Source organism: Manis javanica, chromosome 7, assembly GCF_040802235.1.
Source record: "Manis javanica isolate MJ-LG chromosome 7, MJ_LKY, whole genome shotgun sequence".
NCBI classification, from domain to species: domain Eukaryota; kingdom Metazoa; phylum Chordata; class Mammalia; order Pholidota; family Manidae; genus Manis; species Manis javanica.
Window position 1 is genome coordinate 65806704 of NC_133162.1, and position 15898 is coordinate 65822601.

Sequence of the window (15898 nt, forward strand, 5' to 3'; positions counted from 1 at the left end):
GGAAGTAGAAAAGGCCATTTTATAAGAGAAGCCAATATTATATGAGTCTTTTATAGGCTGTGTATCATTTCTTATAGGAATAATTCATTCCCGAATAGAAAGATTTGTTGAGTAAGTCTAATTCCACATTTCATAGCTCTTGACTCTGATGTGAATTAACTACGTGCAACTTTTAGTCTTGCCAGATATTCAGTTATCTGGGAACAGGAATCTCAGAAAATTATTAAATAAGGAAAAAATGTGTGATGTGTCAGAGCTTATTGACTCATAATATGATACATAATTCTTCAATTATTTGGCTTCTCAGAATCCAGGGTAAAAAAACAACCAATAAAATAGAGATGTGCAAATATATAGTTTGACAGGATGTCAAAAGTGAAAAACTACTATTTGTCATATTAGTGACTCCAAACTCTCAGTAAAATATAAATTTCTGTTTAATATCCTCTGTACCAGAAGACAAGAAAGTTCTAAAATATATTTGAAACATTACAATTTAACATTTATTGAGTCTCTCACCTAAAGTATAAAACTCATCTATCTGAAAAATTAACTCATTTCCACCTTCACCAGTTATACAAATGTTCAGTATTATTTCTGAACTTTTAATTGTCGTGCTCAAGGATGATTGCTGAATTATCATTGTTTATCATCTATATATTTCTTCTCAATCCTAATAATCAGCATTATGTTGTGACCAGTATGCATCTTTCATACTGGGTAAGTGAACTTAAGAAATGAATGAGTAAATTAATTGTTCAGAGCTTATTGAACTTTTATTTGCCATGGTATCATTTCTTATATGTTAGTAATTACTTGAGAATAGCTGATTTATATTTTATTTTCTTTCAGCTTTCATAACATTTTCCACCAAAGATAGCTCAAAGAATCAAAATATTTTTTGCCTTAGCACCAGTTTTTTCCATTCAATACTCAAAAAAGCCTTTACTTAAAATGGCACACAAGTGGAAGCCAGTGATCAAGGTATGTTATTCCTTTCCTTTATGCGGTTGATAACTCAAAGTGACCATGATTCTGTGCTTTCAAAATAAATGTCTTGACTATGTTTGCACAGCCACATGTATGAATTGGATATTTGGTTACCTTTACCCTGGATTCTTGCCTTTGTTTCTTTAAAGAGATAGGATTTTATTTATGACACCTTTGGACATCTCATTGTGAAAGAAAATCCAGCTGTCAAATCATCTCTACATGCTGCCCCCAATATGGCCTTAATTAAAATGTCTTAAACTACTGTGAGATAATACATTTGGTTGTAAGCATAGTGAACTCACCACAGCATTTCTTGACATTGTTTTGGTCTTCCAAATATGAATAAAGTAAATTTATTTTACAGACTTTTGCTGGCAACAAAGATTTTTTACCTAATTCATCATTTAAAAGATTTGTGGGTTCAAAGGTGTGTCCACTAAAAATTTTTGGTAATACTTGCCATGATATCTTGTTTATGATGTCTTGATATAACCGGAAGAACTTAAATATGGTGAGAACAAGTTGTATTTGTATGTATTTTATCAAGTTTTACAAAGTAGCTCTCAATAGTGATTATTTTATGCCTTGTTAGTCATTTTATGGTATACCCATTTATACTAGTAGTTAGACTCTTAGCCTTTCTGATTTTGTGACTATACCAACAATGAAACTAATTTGCATTGCCATGCCGGGATTATTTAACCTCCATATTTGTCTTCCACTCTGTAAAGAGCAGAGAACAGCTGCTGTGATGGGTAGCTTTATTATTAGTCTTTGCTATTCAGTGCTAATTTCTTTACATTTCTTGCATTAGAGTTGTCTTCTATTGACTTACTTATTTCCAATAATTCCTCCTCTTCTGTCCTGGTTCCTAACACTCTTTCCCATCCTTGTTGATCCTTTTGTAATTAGAATTAGTACCTTCTAATTATCTTACATGCTTCTGGCATTCATCAAAATTCCTGGAGTGGAAAATTGTTTTGATGCTTAAGCTACATAGCCATTTGGATTGATTGATTGTTGATTCTCTTAGAGACCTCCTAAAAATATAGGCATTCATTCTAAGATATTTTTCAGCACATTAATTTAAAAATCCAAATTTAACAGAAAAATAGTGTCATTTGGATTCATGCACATGGACCCTTTAAGAACTTACCAGTGAGAACCAATTTATTCATTTAAAGAAAGAGATGTGTTCTCTTAATTCCCAAATATTTTCATACAACAAGGATATTTTTATTTTATTCAGTCTCAAAAGGTCTTTTTCCCACTCATGGAGAGCTATATAGACAATTACATAAATTTGAAAGATATTGAAAAATTGAAGAAACACCTCAGAATAGAAGAGATGAATTCAGTTCTTTTTCTTTTTCCCATAAAGGTGAGAGCAAGCTTACTTTTGCCAAAGAAGATAAAAAAAGAATACTTTAATTCCTTCTCTTTCTCATATTTTTCTGCCATCTACTATTATATATACCTACCATGGAATGACTGGAAGGATCATAAATATAATCTTTATTTTTTCTTGCCTTATTCATTCATTCTGTGTTTGGGTAATATATTTGGCCATTGTTGTATTTTATATAATTACACTGTGGTGTCTTTGAGAGTTCTTTTTTACTTTTCTTTGTGAACTATTAGGAAAGCTTACATCTTGACTTCTTAGCATTTAAACTTGTTTGTCTCCTTTCTGGGACAAAGATTCACAGTAGTGTACATTGTAATATGGTTGTCTCCTAAATTATCTGGGATTGGGGGAAGTTTGAAGTAAAAAATTTCATGCACATTGTGTATGGGAACAGTGAAAGTGATAGTATGGTTCAGTTTGATTCAGTCCCTTTGGGCCTATTAAGTTCTTTCAGGATGGTAGTGTCTGACTTAGAATTCTTCCCTATAGGCAGTATGAAAACACAAAAGAAAATCTTGCAGTTTGTAAAATGACAGTTACTCAGGCCAGTGTCACTCAGGCATGGAAAACCAAATAAAAGAACTGAGAGCAAGCTATCATGCAAAAAAAGTCCAGGTAGTAAAAACTCTCATCAATGTAACTTGGGGAAATGTATCATCAAACTACCCACAATTTTGACTTCATCTAATCCCTATGATTCTTTTGTGGTGGTTTACAAAAATAAATTCTAACGTATATAAAGAGAAATGAGCCTGAGATATCTGAGTGTAGTTATCAAGTATGTGTGGTTATGATTTGAATCCCTTTAGGAGCTTATTACATCTTTGATAAAGTTGAAGTAGAGACTCTGATATACATCTCACATTACTCATGGATGGGCATGATGGACATTTACGAAGGCCACTTGTAAGCTTTGTCATCCATGGGACAAGGTGTTTTGGGTTGAGTGAGCCTCTAATTGATCTCTAATTCATATGAGGGTAAAGAGTAGAGACCTCTAATGGAAGCAGTATCTGGAATATGCGTATCCAGGATAAACGTTATATTAGAATTTATTTCAAGCACAAGGAATAATTGTAGTTAAAGGATCCAGTGAATACCTAACAGTTTTAATTGTACTATGTTTATGTTAAAAAGTTTTGTATAGGCCATTTAAAGTTATTCTATCAGAACTTTACTCTTGCCAGTTCAAAGTGCCCTGAGTTGCAATGGAAACAAAAGAAATTTTCTTTTCAGCCCCCAGGTAGTCAAATGGCAAAACTTTAAAAAGGTGACATAACAATTAAGAATATATTATGAGGATTTCACTTCTGGCCATGAGTTTGTAACAGAGTCTAGAATTATCCTCTCAGCATAAATAGCTATAAAATTGGTAAAAATATAGGAAAAAATAACCCAGGTATGAAAGGCTGGGTCAATATTAAAAAATCAATTAATGTAATCCATTATATCAATAGGGTCAAAGGAAAAATCACATGATTGTATCAACAGGTAGAAAAAGCATATAACAAAATCCAACACCTATCCATGATTAAAAACCCTTAGTAAACTAGAAATAGAAAGGAACTTACTCAACTTGAGGGGATGGAAAAAGATATTTCATGCAACTAATAGAGAGAAAAAAGCAGGTGTTGTAGTACTTGTATCAGACAAAATAGACTTCAAAACAAATAAAGTCACAAGAGACAAAAAAGGACATCACGTAATGGTAAAGGGGTCAGTCCAACAAGAAGACATAACCATTATAAATAACTATGATCCCAACACAGGAGCACCTACATATATGAAACAAATAAACAGAATTAAAAGGGAAAAGAGAATGCAATGTATTCATTCTAGGAGACTTCAACACTCTATTCACTCCAAAGGACAGATCAACCAGACAGAAAATAAGTAAGGACACAGAGGCACTGAACAATGCATTAGAACACATGAACCTAACAGACATCTACAGAACTCTATACCCAAAAGCAGCAGAATAAACATTCCTCTCAAGTGCACATGGAATATTTTCAAAAATAGATCATATCCTAGGCCACAAAAAGAGCCTCAGTGAATTCAAAAAGATTGAAATTGTACCTACCATTTCCTCATACACAAAGGTATGAAACTAGAAATAAACTATGCAAAGAAAATGAAAAATCCCACAAACACATGGAGGCTTCACAGCATGCTCCTAAATAACCAATGGATCAATGACCAAATAAAAACAGAGATCAAGCAATATATGGAGAAAAATGACAACAATAATTCAACACTGTAAAATCTGTGGGATGCAGCCAAGGCTGTGCAAACAGGAAAGTATATTGCAATACAGGTATACCTCAGGAAAGAAGAACAATCCCATATAAGCAGTCTAAACTCATAATTAATGAAACTAGAAAAAGAAGAACAAATGAGGCCCAAAGTCAGTCGAAGGAGGTACATAATAAGATTACAGAAGAAATTAACAAAATCAAGAATAAAACAATAGAAACAATCAATGAAAGCAAGAGCTGGTCCTTCGACAAAAAAACAAAATAGATAACCCCCTAACCAGACTTATCAAGACAAAAAGAGAGTCTGTCTACACACATAAACAGAATGAGAAATGAGAAAGGAAAAATCACTAAGGACATTACAGAAATACAAAGAATTATTAGAGCATACTATGAAAAATTATATGCTAACAAACTTGATAACTTAGAAGAAATGGACAACTTTCTAGAAAAATACAACCTTCCAAGGCTGACCAAGGAAGAAACAGAGAATCTAAACAGACCAATTACCAGCAATGAAATTGAACTGGTAATCAAAAAACAACCTAAGAACAAAACTCTGGAACAGATGGCTTCACTGCTGTATTTTATCAAACATTTAGTGAAGACCTAATACCCATACTCCTTAAAGTTTTCCAAAGAGTAGAAGAGGGAATACTTCCAAACTCATTCTATGAGGCCAGCATCACTCTAATACCAAAACCAGGCAAAGACCCCACAAAAAAAGAAGATTACAGACCAATATCCCTGATGAACATAGATGCAAAAATACTCAACAAAATATTAGCAAACTGAATTCAAAAATACATCAAAAAGATCATCCATGATGATCAAGTAGGATTTATTCCAGGGATGCATGGATGGTACAACATTTGAAAATCCATCAACATCATCCACCATATCAACAAAACGAGGGTCAAAAACCACATGATCATCTCCATAGATGCTGAAAAAGCATTTGACAAAATTCAACATCCATTCATGATAAAAACTCTCAGAAAAATGGGTATAGAGGGCAAGTATCTCAAAATAATAAGGGCCATATATGACAAACCCACAGCCAACATCATACTTAACAGCGAGAAGCTGAAAGCTTTTCCTATAAGATCAGGAATGAGACAAGAATGCCCACTTTCCCCACTTCTATTCAACATAGTACTGGAGGTCCTAGCCATGGCAATCAGACAACACAAAGAAATACAAGGCATCCAGATTGACAAGGAAGAAGTTAAACTGTCCCTATTTGCATATGACATGAAAAAACCCTGAAGAATCCTCTCCCAAACTACTTGATCTAATATCTGAATTCAGCAAATTTGCAGGATACAAAATTAATACACAGAAATCTCTGGCATTCCTATACACTAACAATGAACTAGCAGAGAGAAAAATCGGGAAAGCAATTCCATTCACAATTGCATCAAAAGGAATAAAATACCTAGGAATAAACCTAACCAAGGATGTGAAAGACCTATACTCTGAAAACTACAAGACACTCTTAAGATAAATTTAAAAAGATACAAATAAATGGAAACTCATCCCATGCTCACAGATAGGAAGAGTTAATATTGTCAAAGTGGCCTTCCTGCCTAAATCAGTCTATAGATTCAATGCAATTCCTATCAAAATATCAACAGCATTCTTCAACGAACTAGACAAAATCATTCTAAAATTCATATGGAACCACAAAAGATCTCGAATAGCCAAAGCAATTCTGAGAAGGAAGAATAAAGCTGGGGGGATTATGCTCCCCAACTTCAAGCTTTACTACAAAGCCACAGTAATCAAGACAATTTCATACTGGCACAAGAACAGACCCACAGACCAATGGAACAGACTAGAGAGCCCTGATGTAAACCCAGCCATATATGGTCAATTAATATATGATAAAGGAGGCATGGATATAAAATGGGGAAATGACAGCCTCTTTAACAGCTGGTGTTGGCAAAACTGGACAGTTACATGCAAGAGAATGAAACTGGATTATTGTTTAACTCCATACACAAATGTAAACTCAAAATGGATTAAAGACTTGAATGTAAGTCATGAAACCATAAAACTCTTAGAAGACAACATAGACAAACATCTCCTGAATATAAGCATGAGCAACTTCTTCCTGAACCCATCTCCTCGAGAAAGGGAAACAAAAGCAAAAATGAACTCATGGGACTACATCAAACTAAAAAGTTTCTGTACGGCAAAGGACACCATCAACAGAAAAAAAAAGGCATCCTACAGTATGGGAAAATATATTTGTAAATGACATATCTGACAAGGGGTTAACATCCAAAATATATAAAGAACTCACATGCCTCAACAACCAAAAAGCAAATACCCCGGTTAAAAAATGGGCAGAGGATATGAAGAGACAGTTCTCTAAAGAAGAAATTCAGATGGCCAACAGACACATGAAAATATGCACCACATCACTAACCATCAGGGAAATGCAAATTAAAACCACAATGAGATATCACCTCACACTAGTAAGGATGGCCAGCATCGAAAAGACTGAGAACAACAAATGCTGGCGAGGATGTGGAGAAAGGGGAACCCTCCTACATTGCTGGTGGGAATGTAAGCTAGTTCAAACATTGTGGAAAGCAATATGCAGGTTCCTCAAAAATCTAAAAATACAAATAAGATTTGATTTGGGAATCCCACTCCTTGGAATTTACCCAAAGAATACAACTTCTCAGATTCAAAAAGACATTCACCCCTATGTTTATTGCAGCGTTTTTTACAATACTCAAGATATGGAAGCAACCTAAGTGTCCATCAGTAAATGAATGGATAAAGAAGTAGGACATATACACAATGGAATACTATTCGGCCATAAGAAAGAAACAAATCCTAAATCCTAGCATTTGCAACAATATGGATGGAGCTGGAGGTCATTATGTTCAGTGAAATAAGCCAGGCAGAGAAAGACAAATGCCAAATGATTTCCCTCATTTGTGGAGTATAACAATGAAGCAAAACTGAAGGATCAAAATGGCAGCAGACTCAGAGACTCCAAGAAGGAACTAGTGGTTACCAAAGGGGAGGGGTGTAGGAGTGTGGGTGGGGAGGGAGGGAAGGAGAAGGGGATTGAGGGGTATTATGTTTAGTACATATGGTGTGGGGGATCACGGGGAAGACAGTGTAGCCCAAACAGTGAATCTGTGGCATCTTACTACACTGATGGACAATGACTGCATTGGGTATGTGTGGGGACTTGATAATATGGGTAAATATAGTAACCACATTATTTTTTCATGTGAGACCTTCATAAGAGTGTATATCAATCATACATTATTAAAAGAAAAAAAAGAATAAAATACCTAAGAATAAACCTAACCAAGGAGGTAAAAGACCTATACTCTGAAAACTCTAAGACACTCAAGAGAAAAATTTAAAAAGACACCAATAAATGGAAATCTATCCTGTGCTTATGGGTAGGAAAAATTAATATTGTCAATATGGCCATCCTGCCCAAAGCAATTTAAAGATTCAGTACAATCCCTATCAAAACACCAATAGCATTCTTCAGTGAACTAAAACAAATAATTCTAAAATTCATATGGAACCACAAAAGACTGCTAATAGCCAAAGAAATCCTCAGAAAGAAGAACACAGCTGGGGGCATTACACTCCCTGACTTCAAGCTCTACTACTACCAAGTCACAGTAATCAAAATTTCATACTGGCTCAAGAACAGACACATAGATCAATGGAACAGAGTAGAGAGGCCAGATATAAACCCACACAGATATGGCTTATTAATATATATCAAAGGGTCCATGAATATATAATGTGGAAAAGGCAGCCTCTTCAACAACTGGTATTGGGAATACTGGACAGCTACATGCAAGAGAATGAAACTGGATTATTGTCTAACCCCATACACAAAAGTAAACTCAAGATGGATCAAAGACATGAATGAAAGTCATAAAACTCTAAAATTCTCAGAAGAAAGCAAGCAGAAATCTCTTGAATATAAGCATGACCAGTTTTTTCCTGGACACATCTCCTCGGGCAAGGGAAATAAAATAAAAAATGAACAAGTGGGACTTTATCAAACTAAAAGCTTCTGTACAGCAAGTGACACTGTCAGCAGAACAGAAAGGCATCCTACAGTATGGGAGAATATATTTGTAAACAACTCATCTGATAAGGGGTTAACATCCAAAATATATAAAGAGCTCATATACCTCAACAACCAAAAACAAACAACCTAATTAAAAAATGGATGAAGGACCTGAACACATATTTCTCCAAAGAAGAATTACAGATGGCTAACAGGCACATGAAAAGATGCTCCACATCACTAATCATCAGGGAAATGAAAATGGAAACTACAATGAGATATCACCTCATACTAGGTAGAATGGCCACTATCCAAAAGACAAGGAATGACAAATGATGGCAAGGATGTAGAGAAATAGGAACCTCCTACTCTGTGGTGGAACTGCGAATTGGTACAACCAAAGCAGTATGGAGCTTCCTCCAAAAACTAAAAATAGAAATACCATTTGACCCAGTAATCCCATTCCTAGGAATTTACCCAAAGAAAACAAAAACCCTGACTCAAAAAGATACATGCACCCTTTTTATCATCACATCATTTGCAACAGTCAAGATATAGAAACAACATAAGTGCCCATCAATAGAGGAATGGATAAAGACATGGTACATATACACAATGGAATATTATTCAGCTGTAAAAAGAAAAGAAATCCTACCATTTGCAACAACTGGATGGATCTAGAGGGAATTACAATCAGTGAAATAAGGCAGGTAGAGAAAGACAGATACCATATGATTTCACTCATTTGTGGAACATAAAAACAAAGCAAAACAGAATGAACAAAACAGCAATAGACTCACAGACACGAAGTGACTAGTAGTTACCATAGGGGAGGGAGGTGGGGTGGGTAGTGGGTGGAATGAGAGAGAGGTGGATAATGTGCACAATAATTTGCAATCACAGTATATGTTGATCATGGAGGCTGTTGAACCATTGTGATGTACATTTGAAACCAACATAAGATTGTATATTACTGATACTTAAAAAAGAGATAACCAGGTGGTTCTTAAAAAGTAAACACAGATTGTCTCTGAAAAGGAAAAGAACGTGTTTTCTTGTTAAGTAACTGAAACCAATGTAGTGATTTAAAAGAAATAAGCATGATCTTTTTGGCTCCACATACACTTCTCGGATTTGAAATGTTGGTCATTAACATGTGAGAAGCCAAAATCAACCAATCAAAATATAAGTGAATAAGCAAGGAGACAAGTGAGTACTGCTCTGCGAGCTGCTACAATACAAAGGAAGGGGAGTCGAATGCTGCTAGATGCAAAAACATCAAACATTGAGTGACTTGACAAGAAAGTGTGTTCTATGTAGATGCCACTAGAAAAAACAAAGGCTGATTTTCTGCTATGATATTTCTGCATAGAAGACAAAGAATCAAGGCCACTAAAATTCAAAGGGAACTGGAAGCAGGACTAAAAATTTTCAAGGCACTTTTTAATCAAAATTTACATATCCAGAAGACTGAAAGAATTTGAAGTTTTCATCTGACATTGAGACTCACAACAACCCTTAGCCTTCTAAACACCTTGCTATGTTCCACTAAGAGAAAATCCTCATTTTTTGAAGTTCTTTGACTCACAGAATAATGTCAAGCCTAAGGACATTCACATAAATGCCAGTGTTATCAAGAACATATCTTGAAAAATGAGACTACCTCTCTGATTTTTGTGTTTTGATGAATTTGAAGAATATGAAATTTTTCAAGGTTCTGTCTAGATCAAGGATGATTTTACAATTAACTCACTTTTGGAAAAGAGGAACTAATAAGAATATCTGTCAAAGTTTAGATTTGTGTAATTAAAGTTAGCTTGGAAACACAAGCTAAAGTTCTGGAAAAAAAAAATCACAAGGAAAGAGTATTAGGAGGAAGGAGGACCCAATAGATTAAAATTAAGAGACATAACAATCAATGCAGCATGTGGATCTTACTTGGATTATGATTAACACAAATTTGCTGGCAAAAGAAAAGCATAAGACAGTGAAGGAAATTTGAAGAGTGATTAGTTATTTGATGATATTAAATAATTATTGAAAATGTTTTGTTAATTTTATAAAGTCATTTTATTTTAATAAATAGATATATTAGTAAATGTATATTTATTTTATACACATTCAAGTACTTACAAAAGAAATGATACATTGTTTCAGATTTGCTTCAAAATAACTCAGTGCAGGGGTGGGTAGTTGGAGGTATAGATGAAACAAAATTGGCCATAAATTGGTGATTGTTGAATTTAGATGCTAAATACATGGATATTCACTGTATTATTCTCTTTACTTTTGTACTCTTCTTTTATTTACCATAAAAAGGTAAAGAATAAAAATATAAAACATTTAAAACTCTCTTTACAATATAATCAAAAAGTATAAAATACTTTAAAATAAATCTAGCAAAAGATGTCAGGCCCTTATTGATAATTACAAAATACTATTCTGGAAAACTAAAGACTATTTAAATATGAGGAGAGATAGAGCATGTTCATGATTGAAGATTTAGTATCCCTCAAACATCAATTTTATGCAAATCGAATTATACATTTAATACAATCTCAATTAAAATTTTAAACAGCTTTGTTTGCTTTTTGTAGGGAATTGCAAATTGAACCTAAGGTTTACCTAGAATTGCAAATGGTCAAATATAGTGAAGAAAATGTTAACAAAGAGGTAACGACATTGGAGATTTGCACTATCTAATAACAAAAATAAAATTACAGCAATCAAGGCAGTGTAAATTGTTGCAAATACAAAAAAAACATGCTGATGGAACAGACTAGAGAGTCCAGAAGCAGCTCCACACATGTACAGTCATCTGCTTTTGACAGAAGTAACAGTGTAGTGTGAAGAAAAAATTGGGTGTTTACAATAAAGCAAAATATATGCATACAAATAAGTAAATCTTGACTCTTGTTTTGCCTGAACACAATGGTTCAGGTGAATTGCAGACCTAAGTGTGAAAGGTAAAACAATAAAGCTTCTAGAAGAAAATGTAGTATCTTCATGACATTGAAGCAGGCATAGATTTCTTGAACAGAACACAAAAAACATAACCATAATGTGAAGATCCATAATTTAGATTATATTAAAATTAGGAATTTCTGTTTATCAAGATACATCATTAAGAAAATGAAAAGGCAAGCCCTGGTGTGAAATACATAATTCTGAAAATTCTCAATTATTAATAAACTGCTCAGTGTATATAAAGAATTTCTATTAATTTAATTTAAAATGCAGACAATACAATTTTAAAAGGGAAAAATGAGTTGAAGAGGCACTTTATAAGACATTCAAGCAGCTGCTAAATAGAAGATGCTCAACCTCGTTAGTCATCAGTGAACATAGAAATACCCTAAAGGCCACATTAGAATGACTCAAATGATTGACAGTGCCAACTTGGTTGGTATATGGAAAAGCAAAACTGTTATACACTGCTGATGGGAGTAACATAGGGCAATCATTTTGGAGACTAGCTTAGAAATATCTATTAAGGCTAAGATATGCACACCATATGACCTAGGAATTCAAGTCCTCAGAATATAGAGAAATCAAAACATATGTACACCAAAGCTGTGTACAGTAATGTTCATAGCAACATTCTTCATAATATCCCCAAATGGAAATAAGCCAAATGCTATCAACAATAAAATGGATAAAAAGATTGTGGTGTGTTCTCACAAAGAAATGTTTTCCTAGAGTAATGAAAATGGTTGAACAGTTGCTACATACAAGAACACAGAGAATCTCCAACCCTAAATAAAACTTGCCCATCATTTCCATTCGTGTGTTTTCCCCTCATCTAATAATTCCCCTGGCAGAGCTACCATAGAGAGGAAAAAAAGAAAAGTGATATTAGGAACACACTAATTGTACCTCAAAGCCACAAACTATACACATAAGATGTGTGTGTGTGTGTGTGTGTGTGTGTGTGCAAACGTAATGTACATTGGTTGAGTCATTGCTGTGTAGGACCTGTTGCAGCTTTTATTACTAATCTTTATTATACCCTTGGAAATTACAATTCTGAGACCAGCATAGATCAAGCAACCAACTAAAAGCCAAAGTAAAAATAAATGGCTGAGAAGGGGTTGAAATCCAGACCCTCTCAGTACCATCATCCATTGTAGTGATTTTGAATAGTGGTTTGGATCCATGAATCAAAGTTTCTTCATCAGGATGGTTAGAAGAGAAACTGGAAAAAAAAAAAGAGGAACTGAAATAATATATTTCTGCCACCAACAATGGAGACTCAGGGAGTAGTAGCTGCTTTTTCATCACTGTAATTGTTCTTTGAGATGATGTGGCATTATTGTTTAGCTTAATGTTATTATATTTTAATCTTAAGACTGAGACTGTCACAAACTTACTCCTATGTTCTAAGTTGCATTTTCCTTGGCAACTCTACAAAAAGCCTAGAACTGAAGAATCTAAGGAGTCTGAAGCAGGAGGCCCCCAAAGTGGGCCAGCGGATGGGGGAGGAATTAAAATAAAAAAGCTGACAAACTTGTCCTTAGCAAAGCAAGGGTGGCTTCCAGGGGGACCACTCAAATATGGCATAGATGCAGCTAAGTGCCCATGGAGAGTGCAGAGCAATAAAGATGAGAAGACTTCATGTCCAGAATTTTTTTTAATGCAATATAATTTTGGAAATGAATAGGCAGTGATGTCACAATGCCATTGAAGGAAAAGGCTTATGGGTTAGTTCTAAAAATAAATAGTTCTGCACACTGAACCAATAATACATAAAATACCATTATGTATGTTATCAGATGTCAGTAAATGGCTTAACTGAATATATTGATATGGAGAAAATAAAATTCTAGACAGATAAAACTTGCATACAGTCAGCACTCCTATGTGCAGATTCCGTAATTGCTCATTTTTATGCCTGCTGAAATTTATTTGTAATCCCAGAGTCAGTATGGTGCTTTCACGGTCATTTGTGGACATGCACAAGACAGCCGAAAATTTGAGTCACCAGTTGTGCAAGATCTCAGCTGAAGTCAAAGTGATACCCTGCCTTATTTCATTTCTCCTATTACAAACAAGTATCCTTTTTTTGCAGTCTATTTTGTGCCGTGTTTTTCACATTTTTATGCTTTTTAGTGATGACTTCACTGTTGAAAACGGCCTCCAGTCATATGGTGAAGTGCTGTCTCATGTTTCCAAGTGGAAGAAGGCTATGATGTGCCTTACAGAGAAAAGTATGTGTTAGATAAGCTTTGCTGAGGCAGGAGTTGTGCTATTGGCCAGGGCTTCCATGTTAATAAACCAGCAACATATATTAAGTGAGATGTTTTAAGCAGAAACACATATAAAGCAAGGTTATATATTGCTCATTTGATGAAAATGTTTTGGCCAGAGGCTTGTATGAACCTAACTCCATTTCCCCTAGGAACAGTGATCCAGTATTCACTAAGTCAGTGTTTTGGGTGATTACCTCAGATAACTACCTTGAGTAACAAGAATCAACTATAATTTCTTAGGAAAGAGAAAAGGAACACTGTCATGCATCTTTGTGTTTGTGACTTCCATTGAGGTAAATCAGTTAATGAAGGCACAACACTATTTTGAATTTTAAAATAAACCTTTTTGAGAACTACAAATGCACACACAGTTGTGAACAATAATAAAGAGATAATCTACATTTCACAATGCTTTTAAGGACATTCTCTCTCAGAAGCCTTTAGGTAATTCTGAGGAGATGGTTTTAAACATGAACAAATAATGGTTGAACATGAACAAATGAATAAAAGTTTATTTTAAAGAATAAACCACACAAATGTTAATGTGTAGGAAAGAGAGAGAAGGCCACTGGTTTAATCATGCACAAGGAAGACTGAAATAAAGATGACCATTTTCAAATAGTGAATGTTGTTTTGAATTTTACAGATCAACTGTTCTACTGTAGAACTAATTTAATTTGTTCCTAGTTGGTGCATTAAGCTTAACTTTCTGTCCAAATTAATTTTTACAACAGCTTGTAGGCTACTGTGAAACAGTTGATTTCTTGAAAGTTTCTTTTTATTTGTATTTTCTGAGTTCTTAATTCCACAGGTATTTATTAAAAAGAAAAGAATAAGGGGGGGCGGAGCCAGGATGGCGGCGTGAGTAGAGCAGTGGAAATCTCCTCCCGAAAACACATAGAGCTATGAAAATATAACAAAGAAAAATCTTCCTAAAATAGAGACCACAGGACACAGGACAACATCCAGACCACATCCACACCTGCAAGAACCCAGTGCCTTGCGAAGGGGGTAAGATACAAGCCCCGGCCCGGCGGGACCCGAGCGCCCCTCCCCCTGGCTCCCAGCGGGTAGAAAGAAACCGGAGCAGTTTTTTTTTTTTGGCGAGTGCTTTTTGGAAGCCTTAAAGGGACAGGGCCCCCGTTGCTAGGGAGGCAGGGTGGCGGGACCGGTGAGCGGGTGCCTGGGACCGGCGCCTGAGGACAAAGAATATCCCGCATTTTTCCCTGTGGGACCGGTGGGCGGGTGCCTGAGACCGGCACCTGAGGACGGAGGAAATCGCGTGTTTTTCCCTTTTTTTTTCTCTTTTTGGCGAGCGCTTTTTGGAAGCCTTAAAGGGACAGGGACCCCGGTGCTAGGGAGGCAGGGCAGCGGGACTGGTGAGTGGGTGCCTAGGACCGGCGCCTGACGACAAAAAAAAATCGCGTGTTTTTTCCTTTTTTTTTTTTTTTTTTTTCTGTTCCCTCTCTCATTGTTGCTGTTGTTGTTTTGGTTTGGAGAGTGCTTTTTGGAAGTCTTAAAGGGTCAGGACAGGTCACTTAGACCAGAGGCAGGGAATCTGGGGAACTCTGGGCACTCTAACCCCCTGGGCAGCAGGGAGCAGAGAGGCACCTTACGGAGATAAATAGCCTCCCGGCCGCTCCCCCTCCAATGGGGCTCCACCATTTTGGAGGAGCAGCCCCAGCCAGGCCACGCCCACAGCAACAGCAGAGATAAACTCCATAGCAATAGGGCAGGAAGCAGAAGCCCTGTCTGCACACAGCTGCCCAGCACAAGCCACAAGAGGTCACTATTCTCCCAGGAGAGGAAGGCCACAAACCAATAAGAAGGGAAGCTCTTCCAGCGGTCACTCGTACCAGCTCTGCAAACTATCTCTATCACCATGAAAAGGCAAAACTACAGGCAGACAAAGATCACAGAGACA

The 15898-nt window shown here is 35.7% G+C and overlaps 1 long non-coding RNA gene across 2 annotated transcripts in view; it reads left to right on the forward strand.

The window, feature by feature from the left end:
- Positions 1-15898, forward strand: part of LOC108400713 (uncharacterized) — a 64302-nt gene that overhangs the window by 19194 nt on the left and 29210 nt on the right. For both annotated transcript variants that reach the window (XR_012133252.1, XR_012133251.1), the window contains exon 5: positions 853-984. This is a non-coding gene — a long non-coding RNA (uncharacterized lncRNA). The remainder of the gene's footprint in view (positions 1-852; positions 985-15898) is intronic.